At 45.5% G+C, this 13,650-nt stretch overlaps 1 protein-coding gene across 4 annotated transcripts in view; it reads left to right on the forward strand.

Annotated features, from left to right (window-relative positions):
- The first annotated feature begins 3,858 nt into the window (after positions 1–3,858).
- TNC (tenascin C) overlaps positions 3,859–13,650 on the forward strand; it is an 85,296-nt gene continuing 75,504 nt past the window's right edge. For 2 of the 4 annotated variants that reach the window (XM_028714504.2, XM_028714506.2), the window contains exon 1: positions 3,863–4,234. The gene's annotated coding sequence lies outside the window, so the exon portion shown is untranslated. Of the gene's footprint in view, positions 4,235–13,650 lie in introns of all 4 variants that reach the window. The other 2 variants (XM_077922697.1, XM_028714502.2) reach the window with 2 other exon arrangements.

The raw sequence follows: 13,650 nt of genomic DNA on the forward strand, positions 1-13,650 counted from the left end.
TGTGTTTATTAAGAGAAAATTGCACTAAAACATGAATAATTTTTTATATGTATAGAAGGGGTAAATTCCTGCAGCAACATTAAGAACTGAATTTAAGATGGGGAAAAGGAGAGACAAAGAGAACCAGAACTGACAGATCCATCCCTATGGGCAATCTTCCATAGGCTGCATGCTAATTGTGGGAGAAGGTGGAGCCAAAGATGGGCAGGACAACAGATAAGGCTCTCACTTTTGTACAGTTAGCTACGTTCCAACCACACAAAAGCCAAAAGTTTCTAAACATGCAGCTCTCCACTGTATATCCAGGAAAGCAAGAGGTGTTAATGAGCACGGTTCAAGGACACGTCCCAACCAGGCAAAGGCACTTGAGAAGCTGCCCATTAGGTAGCATAATATATCCTTCAGACTCAGAACAGTTCTCCACCCTTATTCTAACCATTATGCTGCACCAGATGTGAAGAGTGTTGTATTCAATGAGTACACTAAAATCCACCTACCCCCACTCCCACACATAAACAAATCTCACTACAGCCAACCAAAGACAACCAACCACCTCCTAGGCCACCCCCCCAACCTCTCTCACCACCAAGGAAATACAACAAGTGAATAGTAAGAGAACCCATACAAGTGACCCTGACACAACCCCCTCCCCACATACACTAAGTAGTAGAATAGAAGCATTACCACCCCACCCCACTCACCACTCCCCCTCCCCTCTCCCCCTTTTCTTCCCAACCTAATACTGCATGCAACACTAATGTCTCACAACAAATGAAACTTATCTGTAGAAAACACAACTTGAAAAGACACAATGCACGTATTTTCGTAAACTAAGAAATCTTTAATAATTTTTTTTAATGAAATGAAATAAAAAGTGTATTTTTATTTTTATTTAAAGAGGGTTATACAAATCAACAGAGGAGAAGTCTGTTGATGGCCATGATGAATACTCCACTCTCCACAGTCAGTGAAGGTATGCCTGAATACCAGTTGCTGCAAATCACAGATGTTGGGATCGCTGTTGTGCTCAGGGTCTGCTCTTGGGCTTTTCAGGCATTAGGCCAGCCACTGTGAGATCAGGACGCTGGACTGACTGGATGGGGTTTTGCAGCTTCATTTTTTTTCTGGCTCCACAGAGATAATGTCTGTTCTGCAAACCATATTAATATCAACGCATGATGGGGCCTCTCAGTTGTGCCCCTGAATGCTTTGTTTTCTCCAGTGGTTTCCTTGTGTTCCTCAGCAAATTCAGCCTTTTCTTTCCCTGCATCCTACTGTATCACCCTACTTTAGGGACATCCCAAGAAAACAGTGAATCTCTCTCTCTCTCTCTCCACTCCAACCCCCCCCCCCCCCGAAACTAGTTGGCTAATGGCTCCAGCATGTGTGCTTCTGTCGGAAGTGAGAACTGCATGTAAAGTTATCAGACATCCATCCATCAGAGTAAGTGGCTCCCTCCTCTCACCTTGCCCCACACATTGTTAAATGCTTTGTAGAGCAGTTAAAAGCTGCTGCTGCTAGATGATTCATTGCAAACCCACACAGGGGCTGTGGAGTGGCTGAATCAGCAAAGCGAGATATATATATATATATATATATATATATATATATATATATATATACACACACACACACACACACACACACACACACACACAATGGGTTGGGAACCCTGTGGTGGAGTCAACCTCTTTCCAAATTTGAGCGAGTTTATTTGGGGGGGAGGGGACTTTGCAAAATAATTTTTGGAGTCCTTACAGGACCCTGATGGAGAAGGTGGTACTGTTAAACTACATGAAAGAGTCTCCTGGAACTGTTTTCAGCAGATGCAAAAGAAATGATGAAGAAGGCCTTCTTTACTATCATTATTGCCACTTGGTAGGCTCAACATTGAACTCTAACCTGTGTTTTCACCAATGGTGCTCTAGCAGTCTCAGTGATTATTTTATCACCCCATGGTCCCCATCCCCCCAGTTTTTCCTGATCCCATGTTGATGGCATCCCATCTGATTCCCTGGAATGCGGAGTTAACCAGGACTACCAACTGTCTGTCTCCAAAGTGCTCTCTCTGCAGCATCAGAGAGGCAGAGACCGAGGAAGGGGTGGGTGGTGGGTGTGGGCTGCCCCAGGTATCACCACTGAGGGGCTGATGAAATGCCGGGCGGCACTCACCGCGGGGCCTGCAGCGCACCCGAGCCACGTGTCTCTCCTGAGAGAGACGCGGTGGCTTGGGTGTGCGCAGGCTCCACGCTGCCCAAACGGTCCGCCCGCTGCCTTCCCCCCCTCCCAGCTGTAGGGTGGCTGAGTGGGAGGAGGCAGGCATACTCTTGAGGCCCCGCGGCACCCAAGCAGCTTCCTCTGCTGCTGCAGAGAGGGCACTTTGGAGACAGACAGTTGGTAGCCCTGGTTAACTCCGCATTCCAGGGAATCAGATGGGAGGCCATCAACATGGGATAATGTATCCCCTACTATTTGGACCATTCAAATTGGTGCCACCTCCTTTCAGAGGGGAAGGGTTGCACAGAAGTCTAGTTGCGCCAGGAAGTGATCTGACCATGGCACTTCTTTTGTTTCACTTTTACTTAGTGTCAGACCACCCATGTGCACAGAGGTAAAGGCATGTCCAAGGCTTTGAGTAGGGCCATTTTATCCACCCAAGTTCTACTTCCCCAGCCATTATATTGGCTAGGCCGTACTTTTGAGGCAGCCCTGGCCCTCTCCCCTTAAAAACAAATGAACTTATAGAAAACTAACTTAAAAAGTACACATAACAATTTAAAAATGATTTGAAACATCCCTCACCCCATTAAAATATTAAAATGGGGATGATTTTATAAAGGAATGGAGAGAAGGTAGGACCACGAGAATCTCTGCTCATTGTCTGTCTCTGTTGACAGGACTGCCTCCTTCTGGTCACATTGGGAACTGACACTCGCCCAGCAATTCAAGCTGAAACATCTGGCAGAAACACCTTGAAGGCAGCCCTCAAGGACCCCCTGGGATGGGGCTTTGCCCATGATCTTGTTTGAGCACTCCACAAGGGTGTTGTGAATGACCTTGGCACAATAGAAGGTAGCTCAGTCAATAGAGCATGAAACTCTTATCGGCAGGGTCATGGGTTTGAGCCCCACATAGGGTAAAAAGATTCCTTCATTGCAGGGGGTTGGACGGGATGGCCCTCGTGGTTCTTTCCAACTCTACAATTCTATGATTCTAAGAGGTCTGGGACTTGATCAAGCTGAGACACTGAGTGTAGGGCAGGCTCTCTACCTAGACCGTGCCCAGCTTGGTAGCTGTCAGCACGGGGGTCAGTGAGTGCCTGCCACTGTCAAAACTCTGGGAGAGGCACCTGTAGACCAAGTGTAGCCCCAACTCCAGCAGGTTGCGCAAGGCATAAAATTCCTCGAATAAAAACCGCAGCTGACTCTATTCACCTAAGCATCTGCTTTTGAGATGCCCCAGCTATCAACAAAGCATATACTTTTCATGAGCACTGGAAAACTAGTTCACATTTGTGTGTGTACACATGCACACACTGGATATATGGTGCTGCCTTAAGAGGACTGTGCTGGAGAGTCCTGGCAGCCTTAGTGATCTGATGGGGTGTGTGGGGTGGGTGTGGGTGGGTGGGTGTTTACAAAAATATAATGAAATGTGCAATATTCCTTGGGGAAATGCTCTCCCCTCTGAATCATTTGATGCCTTGAGCTGAGTTTCCTACACACACACACACACACACACACACACACACACACACACAGTCCCTTAGTGGGGAGGAAAGGGGGTGCGGTTATGCCTTCCTCTCATCATAAATTACATGCAAATGCCTTTTGTGCCTCCGTGCCTATATATGTGAGTGCCTGTGTCTTCCACACAAGCAAGCGCAGGGTCCAGAGAGGACCTGTGCCTTTAATTTGCCAACTTGAAAACTACAGAGTCTGTGCCTTGAAGGCATCCCATTACAGTGGAATGAGCTAAGGATCTACTCAGCTATATAAACCAGCAGAAACTGCTTACTCCAACCAGAGTTTGCCTTACTGTCAAACATTCTCCCTCCCTCTCTTTTCCCCTCTCTCTGTCTTTCTCTCTCTGACTTGTCCCGTCTATACCATAGATGGGACAAGTTTTCTGATTTTCCCCCCTCAAGACAGAAGCGGACAAGAGTAAAGCATCCTATTTATCCCCTGGAGACTTGACACAGCACAAGGAACTAACACATATCAAAGGCAAGCAGGTAAGTCTTCTCTCCAACATTGAGCATGACATTTTTCAGGAGATGGAAAAGTGAATGTGTTAGAATAGGTTCAATTTTTTTATGGTTCTTTTTTTCTGAGTTGCGGGAGTTTGGAACTGGAGATGCTTTTGAGATTACTAGGTGATAAAGATATAGATGATACAGATACAGATATAGATATGCAGAAATTTAAAAGTTTGTTTATTTTGTGTAATGCCAGATGGGATCAGATCTGTGTTTCTATGGTGTTTTCAGTGGATGCATAAATTAGCCAATGAATGAATGAGAGATGAAGGCATGCTAATGGAGGGTGTGCATGCACACACACACACACACACACACACACACACACACACAGGCACACACACCCCAATTAAAGTAGCAAAGCAAACACACAATGAAAATGGCAAGTGAGGATGGGGAGATGGGGGAGTCATTCATGTTTCTGAGACTTCAAGGGGTGATGGAGATTAACTGATAGCATTGGGAATGTAACCTTTTAAAGATGCAAATGAACCTTGTTCATTGTAAAGAAAGAAAGAAAGAAAGAAAGAAAGAAAGAAAGAAAGAAAGAAAGAAGCCCGTTTGGCGGTGGATTCCAATTTCCTCCTGAAATGTGTGCGCCTGGCTTCCAGACTAAAAAATTTAAAAGCAAAGTTCAGCATGTATCTTTCTTTCATTTGGCTATTGAAAACAGAGGGTGATCTGTGCCAGAGGATGGAAAATGCTTCTCTTCTCCCACCTCTCCACAGCTCTTGAAGCAAGCTGCTTTTTTTCCACACTGAGCAGCCTATCACTCTGATAGTTTTATTCATCTCTACACTTTTCTGTGCACCAGCTGGCTGAATAGTGCATTTGTGCAAGCATGGGATCTCATGAGTTGAATGAGAAGAAAAATGGGTCTGTAACCCTTGGCTTGGCTAAGTAGCTGGATCTAGCTTCTCAACTTGCCAGCTACATGCAGTTGTATAATAACTTTCAGGACAGGCTGTAGGTTTTTATTAATGGAACATTTTCTTGCCCGCTTTCCCAAGTACTTCAGAAGTCGTGTGATGTAGTATGGATCTGAGGCTGGCTGGTCCTATTTCATTCAGAAGCCATACCCACTGGGTTGGATCCAACAATTCTACTTGGAGTAGACCCATTGAAACTATTGGACCTAAGTTAAGCATGTCGATGATTTTCAATGGGGATCTGTTCTCCATATGGTTAATATTGTGTTCAGAAGGGTTTACTCTCACCTAAGTGTGCTTAGGCTTACAGTCTTAATTCAGAACTATCACACAGTTAAAATGCATCAATGCTGTGAAATCCACTTTGAAGATTGCACTTGAATTCTGCCTAAAGTGAAAGTTGGAATCTTAAAGGAAACTATCACAGGGTTTTTGATAAGCAGCTTTTTCACAGAGGAGAGGTTGTTTTCGACTATTAAAATCTAAGTCATTTAAAGTTGTATTCCTAACTAAACACCCCATCAGACATAACAGAAAATGTGTCTGAGGAAATGCCTGAAGGATCATGTTGCATCTACCACTCAGTCCCATGGGAGAGAGAGCAGTAGCCTGACCTTATGAGTGTTTGCTCCAAACTAACTCCCGGTTTGCTTAATAGAATTACTCACAATGAAGTAAGATTAGATTCACAACACTACAGTCTTAAACACCATGGATGGGGAACTGGTTTCAGACTAAAATAATAATAAAATAAAATAAAGCTCCCCCACTCAGACAAGTGGGGCTACACTACACCACCTGCCTGCCTGTGCAGGAGAATCCCCGCAACACTGGGAGATCATTCAGCAAGGGAGCCAGGGACACAGCAGTGAGGCCAGGCTGGGCTCTAGGACCCAGAGACCCCCCAACAGCAGGCAGGCTGGGATGGGGATCCCTGAATGAGGGTGCCTGGTTCGCGCCCCTTCAAAATCATGTGCTCAAGGCTATGGAACCCCTGATCCCGCCACGCTACACCCCTGCTTTGTACAGTAGACTAGTTTCACTCACACTTCCCTCTCTGTTTTCCACCCAGGCAACAAAAAGGCACCATCCAAGTTTAAGGACATATCTCAGCTGGGGAGTCAGAGTCTGGGGAGGGGGGTGATGCTCAAAGAGGGTATGATGTAAGGCTGGGAAGGGGATATGGCTGGGTAAAAGAAGTGTCACTGAGGACAGTGGCAATGGTGGCCTCCAACTAGCAAGGTCTAGAGGACTGTATTTGGGATAAGTCCCATTGAACTCACTTCTGAGTAAATGAAAAGAGGATGCGCCAAGAACATGCATCAGAATAGGCTGTGGATTGTGCACGAGAAAGCGCATGGGACACACCAGCCAGATTGCACCACATTCAGCCCTCCTTGTATCACCTCCCATTTTCAGCATCCCCTTATGAGGAAGTCTGAATACAACCCAGCCAGTAGCACATTTAGGCTTCAACTTGACACACAGTTACCCGGGAACAAGTGCTATTGAACTTAGTGTGGCTTACTCCTGACTGACTAGACTTGCCTGGGACTGCCAAGAAACTGCCTGGACAGAGGGGTGTGTGCACTTGCAACTCCCCCCCCCCCCCCGCTGCCTGCCAGCTCCTATTTCACTACTGTGTCTTATTTCATCCCCTTGCAAGAGCACACAAAGCAGTATGTAGTGCTCCCACTGCTCCCAATGGCTATTGTTTTAAAGCAACTGGTAATTTATTTATGGCACAGTCTTGGATCAGTTTAATGCGCTGAAAGTATAACTGGTTCCACTTTTGCTGGGGAGAAAATGCAACCCACTAAAATAAGCAGTTCTAAATAATCTGAAGAGATAAGCACTGGCAGGATGGGAACGTAACCTTAGCAGAGAAACAATTTCCACACCTGGCTACCAGAGGTGGAAGACAGGTTTACAATGAGACCTCTCCTTCTTATTGGGATTCCACTCTCACACAAACAATCAATGTTTAGCAGGGGGAATTACAAAACTCTTCAGGTTTAGAGTTCAGGTTGTGTTGGGAAGTAATGCCCTGAAGACTGTAGATTAGTTTATATATTCAGTAGTACAGTTGGGACACGGGTGGTGCTGTGGGTTAAACCAGAGCCTAGGACTTGCCGATCAGAAGGTTGGTGGTTCGGATCCCCATGACGGAGTGAGCTCCCGTTGCTCCATCCCTGCTCCTGCCAACCTAGCAGCTTGAAAGCACGTCAAAGTGCTAGTAGGTAAATAGATACCGCTCCAGTGGGAAGGTAAATGGCATTTCCATGCACTGCTCTGTTTCGCCAGAAGCAGTTTAGTCATGCTAGCCACATGACCCGGAAGCTGTGCGCCGGCTCCCTTGGCCAATAAAGCGAGATGAGCGCCGCAACCCCAGAGTTGGCCACGACTGGACCTAATGGTCAGGGGTCCCTTTACCTTTACCTTTAGTACAGTTGGTCAAGGGGCCAGGACCATTATTTGTGCAGCAACATCCAAATGTGTAATCAGCCTACCTATTGTCTAGGTAGGTTGCCCTGGGAAATGAGGTGGGTCAGGTAAGGAGGTGATGAGCCTATCTTTAGATCAGGGTTTCCCAAACTTGGGTCTCCAGCTGGTTTTGGACTACGTATAGCTACCATCCCCCCTATTTACCAGGACCAGTGGTCAGGGTTGATGGGAATCAAAGTCCAACAACAGCTAGAGACCTAAGTTTGGGAAACCTTGCATTAGATGTATGATTGGGTCAGAGATTGCCTTTATGGCCCTTCCAGCCATGCAATTTGGTATGTCAATCGATATGTTAGTTAGAAGATGCAAATCAAACAACTCTCCTAGGTGGGACTGTTCTACTTTAAAATGCCAGTGTATTAATAATTAATAAATGTATTAATCCGTATGTTGAGAGTGGTCCCCATGTAGAAAGTTAGCACAACAAGAGAGGAGTTCTCATGTTGGTTCTTCTTTACGTGCTAATTTGCTGTGCGTCAGGAGATTCTGAAGGGAGGGGAGGGAATAAGAACTTGAGAGGGAATAAAGTAGCTGTGATCAATTCCACCGTTTTTCAGACTTTAAGCTTTTGGCATGAATGGAATCTTCTGGTGCATACAGAACCCACAAACTGGTTTAGTATATATCAGATTCAAAAACAGGATGTGAGCCCTAAAGATTTTGCTGAATGAAAAGGCTAGTGAGAACCTCATAAGCCTGCAAGGCTAGAAACACACAATTTGCTTGTTGGAATATAAGTCCTCTCTGCTTTCTAAAGCTTAAAAGGGATTTGCTTTAGGTTTCTGAAAAACTGTAAAACTATATTTCTTATACTAATTTATTTATTAATTTTCTATCCTATATCTTCCTTCAAAAGAGACCATATATTGGGGTGGGGGAACCTTTTCTGCCCAAGGGCCACATGCTTTCTGGGTAATTTTCTGGGGGTCACATACCAGTGGTGGATGGGGCCAGAAGGAAAAGTAGGCAAAGCAACAAATGCGAATTTTACCATTACACAGTAGACTGGTTTCTTTACCCTCACACATCCCTCTCTGCCCTCTACCCAGACATGTAAGAGTCATGTTCAGAGTTCAACTCCAGCAAAGAAAACAAAAGGGGGATGTGAAGTGAAGTCAGTGAGGGGAGTGACCTGGGAGAAGCAGGTGTGGCTGTGAAGGGTTGTGTGGTCTAGGAAGAATCTCCAGGTGGCCTGAGGTTCCTCAATGCAAGTGGAAATTATGTCTTGCAATCTCATAATTGAGGGTCAAGGAGGATGTGAGATGAGGTAAAAGAAATAAGCAGAGTGGGGTACTGTAAGGCTCTAGTGGGGATTTGGCCACAAGCTTCCAGAGTCCAAGAGAAGTATTCTTAATGTCTGCTCCCAGACATTGGAACTCCCACCCTGGAGAAGCCAGACTGGCTCCTTCCTTGCTGTCCTTCCCCTGGCAGGTGAAGACTTTTATGCTCCAACAGGCTTTTGGGGACTGGCTGCTTTTAATTCAAGGGCTGGTGTTGTGCTGTTTTTATTGTAAATCCTGGTATGTTTAAACATATTTAATATAGTTTAAATTGTTGTTGTTGTTGTTGTTTAGTTGTGTCTGACTCTTCGTAACCCCATGGACCAGAGCATAACAAGAACTCCTGTTTTCCACTGCCTCCCTCAGTTTGGTCAAACTCATGCTGGTAGCTTCGAGAATACTGTCCAACCATCTCGTCCTCTGTCGTCCCCTTCTCCTTGTGCCCTCCATCTTTCCCAACATCAGGGTCTTTCCCAGGGAGTCTTCTCTTCTCATGAGGTGGCCAGAGTATTGGAGCCTCAACTTCAGGATCTGTCCTTCCAGGGAGCACTCAGGACTGATTTCCTTCAGAATGGATAGGTTTGATCTTCTTGCAGTCCATGGGACTCTCAAGAGTCTCCTCCAGCACCATAATTCAAAAGCATCCATTCTTTGGTGATCAGCCTTCTTTATGGTCCAGCTCTCACTTCCATACATCACCACTGGGAAAACCATAGCTTTAACTATATGGACCTTTGTCGGCAAGGTGATGTCTCTGCTTTTTAAGATGCTGTCTAGGTTTGTCATCACGTTTCTCCCAAGAAGCAGGCGTCTTTAATTTCGTGACTGCTGTCACCACCTGCAGTTTAAATAATATATAGTTTTAATTCTATCAATGTTTAATTGTATTTTAATGATTGGTTTTTCTTTTTTTAGCAGTTCTCGTTTTCATCTGTAAGCCTTGAATCCCTTCAGGGGAAAAGGTGGGGTATATATATTGTAAGCTGATTAGTCCTTCTAGCCCAGGATGTCCCAATTAGTAGACAGCAAACAGCACCTGAATGAAACAGCATCTCTTCCCTACTGCAGTTTCCAGCAACTGAGCCATGTTTCAAAAGCATCTGCTGAAGTTCAGAAAGCAACAGGAGGAAGTTGGGTGCAGGTAGCAACACAGCAGATGTGAACAGGTGCTTGACTAGGCAGAACCTGAGATAAGATAAGGGGTGATGGAAGCAGGTTGATTAGGGTGGTAGTTGTATCAGCTGTCCAAGTGCTAAGTCTCCTCATGCTGCTGCCTTGAATAGGGATGGGGAGCATGCTGCCCTTCAGATGCTGCTAGACTAATTTCCCGTGCAATGTTCTACTTGATTTTCTTTTTTAATTAGGTTTATATAGGAAAGTTGGAGGGACGGGAGCTGGAGCTATCCACTCCCTCCACCACTTGTCCCATTCACATATTACTAGTATTGCATAAAAGAGTAAATAAAACTGAGGTTTCGTTGATAAAGAAGAAAATGTATTTTTATTTACACTTACTTCATATTTATAAGGATAGCTTTGAATTCTAAGTCAACATGGTGGAGCTACTCTCTCGTGGCTGTCTCCTGCAAGAGAGGAGGAAGGGGTGGAGCTTGCGAGTTTGGCAGGAAACCACATAGGGGAAAATACACTATCTCTTGCTCTTAATGCTGCCCTCTGCTGACTGTGGGCTTGCAAGGTTGCTAACACCTAACATTCTCAGGACATTTCTGACCTTAGGGATGCATGGTATCACTTTGGCTAAAGGTGTCCAAATGGACTTTGAACTGAGGATGGGAGGGAAATCCAGTGTGGTTCACATTCTAATGAAAACCTGCTTCATCTGCACTTCATGAAATAATGCACAAACTTAAATGTGTCTCCCCTGAATTTTGCAAAAATGTTCCTCAAGACTTCCTTCCCCAAAAGTGGATTGCTCTGGTAACATGGCATTTGGAGGCAAGATGTAGGCAACACCAGCAAATTCCCCTCAGGGAACACACTGGTGAAGCGGCACCAAGCAAGATTGAACCCTCCTGTCTATTGCGTGGCTGGTGGATGGAGAAGGAGGAAGCTCCTGTCCCTATGTTTAATTAGGGTTTAAAAATCCTATTAAACATTAGCCCCACACCCAAATTGATTTGAGGGTGGATCTTGGATTCCCCAGGTTGGCCTGGATTGGGTCAAGTGGGTGGGGGACGGTGCACAGTGTTAGTTTTTGGAGCTAGAGTTTGACATGGACACGACTGCTAGACAAAATCAACTTTGACTGCTAATTTAAAAACCAAAAAATATCAGAGGGAAACCTGAGAATGAAACAAAAATGAACAAGTTAGTGACCCATTTGCTGGTGAAACACAAAGCTGTTAAGAGTGAGCAATAATCTGCTTTGTATTCAAAGGATGCTCTCAGGTTTGGCCACAGCATTTTCTTCTCCTCAGACTCTCTTTGTCAGTGGCAAATGTTCTCCACATGTGGGAAAAATTAAGAACCAGGCACTTGTCCAGGAAATCCTGAAATATCCCCCTCCCCAAATGTGATGTAAATAAGCCGGAGAGTTGGGAGTTCCTTGGCCTGACAAGAGGCTGTCTGTCTGGCAAGCAGGATGTGTGGGGAGGGTGCGGGAATGGGAGGTGGGTTTCAGTGCTGCTTTCTGAGGAGCTGAAAGGAGACTTGACATGTCTTCAGCCATAATGAGTAGGCAGAGCCTGCCGTGTCCATCTAATTAAGGTTAAAATACACATTTCGTTATGCAGAAACCTGATTGCCCTTTCTCTCATGAGAATGTTTCTTGTTTGATTAGAAAATGCTAGGGAGAGCTTTAAGGACTTGCAGCTGGGATTGGTGGCAGAGGGAGACCTCTGTATGAATAGACTGGCCTGATTCACATCAGAAGCAGGGTTGTTGTTTTTTCAGTCCAAGGGCCACATTCCCTTCTACGCAACCTTCCAGGGGCCACATGCTAGTATTGGGCAGTGCTAGAAGCAAAAGGGGTGGAAGGACAAATGTGAACTAACTTACACATCCTTCTCTGTTGTGCAGGTGGCAAGAGCCACCACCAGAGTTCAAGGACACATTCTAGCTAGTCCAGGGGTCTGCAACCCGCGGCTCCGGAGCCGCATGTGGCTCTTTTACATCTTTGTCGCGGCTCCAGGGCAGATACTAGCGAGGGGAGGAGGCGCATTGTGCGCCCCGACACTCCCCACTGTGGCGGGCGCTGTACTGGCTGTGATGTCGCATGGGGGCGGTGCGTGCGTTAGTCACGCACCGTCCCGACATCACCTTCCCGCCCGCTGTCAGATCGCGGCTCCGGAGATATATTTGTTTTAAATGTCACAATGGTTTTGCGGCTCCCATTTGTTGTTTTTTCTTCGGAAATGGGTCCAAGTGGCTCTTTTTGTCTTAAAGGTTGCAGACCCCTGAGCTAGTCAAAAGGAGGAGGGCGCAAATGAACGCCTGTGAGGAGTGTGGCCTGAGGTGAAGGGGTGTGGCATGAGTGATAGGGGTTTCAAATTATAGTCTATAAGTGTGAACACAGGAAGCTTCCTTATACGGAGTCCGACCATTGGTCCATTTCGTTCAAAATTGTCTACAATGACTGGTAGAGAATCTCTGATGTTTCAGGCAAGAGTGTCTCCCAGCCCTACCAGGGGATGCCAAAAATTGAACCTAGAACATTTAGAATGCAAGGCAGATGTTCTACCATTGAGCCACATCTCCTCCTCCCATGAGAAATTTGCATCCTATGTGGAGATGGCAAGGAGAGAGGCTACTTGGTGTAGCCCTGATCTGTGTTCATGTGGTGGTGTTAACTGTGAGCAGAATCGCCAAACAGGGCTGCTTAAGCACACATGTTGAGTCCAGACTAGCTGTTTAGTGTATATTTGGTAGGAATGGGTGCTCAGTGTATACAGAGTAGCAGATTCAGCTTTGCTGCTGTGAAATATGTGGAACAGCGCTGTGCCAATCTGTTTCCTTGGGAGGAATTGAAAGCAACGTTAACTTACCAGTTTGAAACTGGATAGCGTTAGTGACTTGGTGCAAACATGTGAGCTACGGAGAGGTGATTGAGGCCACTTTGCTCCTCCCCAGTCATTCTGCCACTGTGCTGTGCTAAGCCACAGTTCTGTTTAGTATGTCATCCAAACCCAGGCTCTTGGGTTAGTTGTTTCCAGACTAACCACAAGCTTCAACCAAGGTTTGTTCTAGGGCAGAGGTAGGCAACCTAAGGCCCATGGGCCACAAGTGGCCCATGGGTTTCATTTAACTGGCCCACAAGCTGCCCCCAAACCGATCCGCCCACTCGGTGAGTCCCCACGCACTGCGCTAAACCGGACTTGCTTCTGTTGTGTTTTTTTTAAAATAATTTTTTATTGATTTTCCATAGATAAAAAGAAACAAAACAAAAACGTAAACAAACACAAAATCGACTTCCCCGTACCACCCCTTTTCTGCATCCTTGTTTCAAAATTTTTCAGCAACCCTTTCGTCATGAACTTATTTTATGTTTCATAAATTTAACTTCCTTAAGTTATTAAAACAGCTGTAGTTCTTTATCTCTTATTTCCCTGATCTTCTAGTTTTCATCCAAATTATAACAATTTTTAAGGTAAACTTTAAATTTACTCCAGTCATCATCCACCGCCTCCTTTCCCCGGTCTCGAATTCTGCCAGTCATCTC

This window comes from Podarcis muralis, chromosome Z, assembly GCF_964188315.1.
Source record: "Podarcis muralis chromosome Z, rPodMur119.hap1.1, whole genome shotgun sequence".
NCBI classification, from domain to species: Eukaryota; Metazoa; Chordata; class Lepidosauria; order Squamata; family Lacertidae; genus Podarcis; species Podarcis muralis.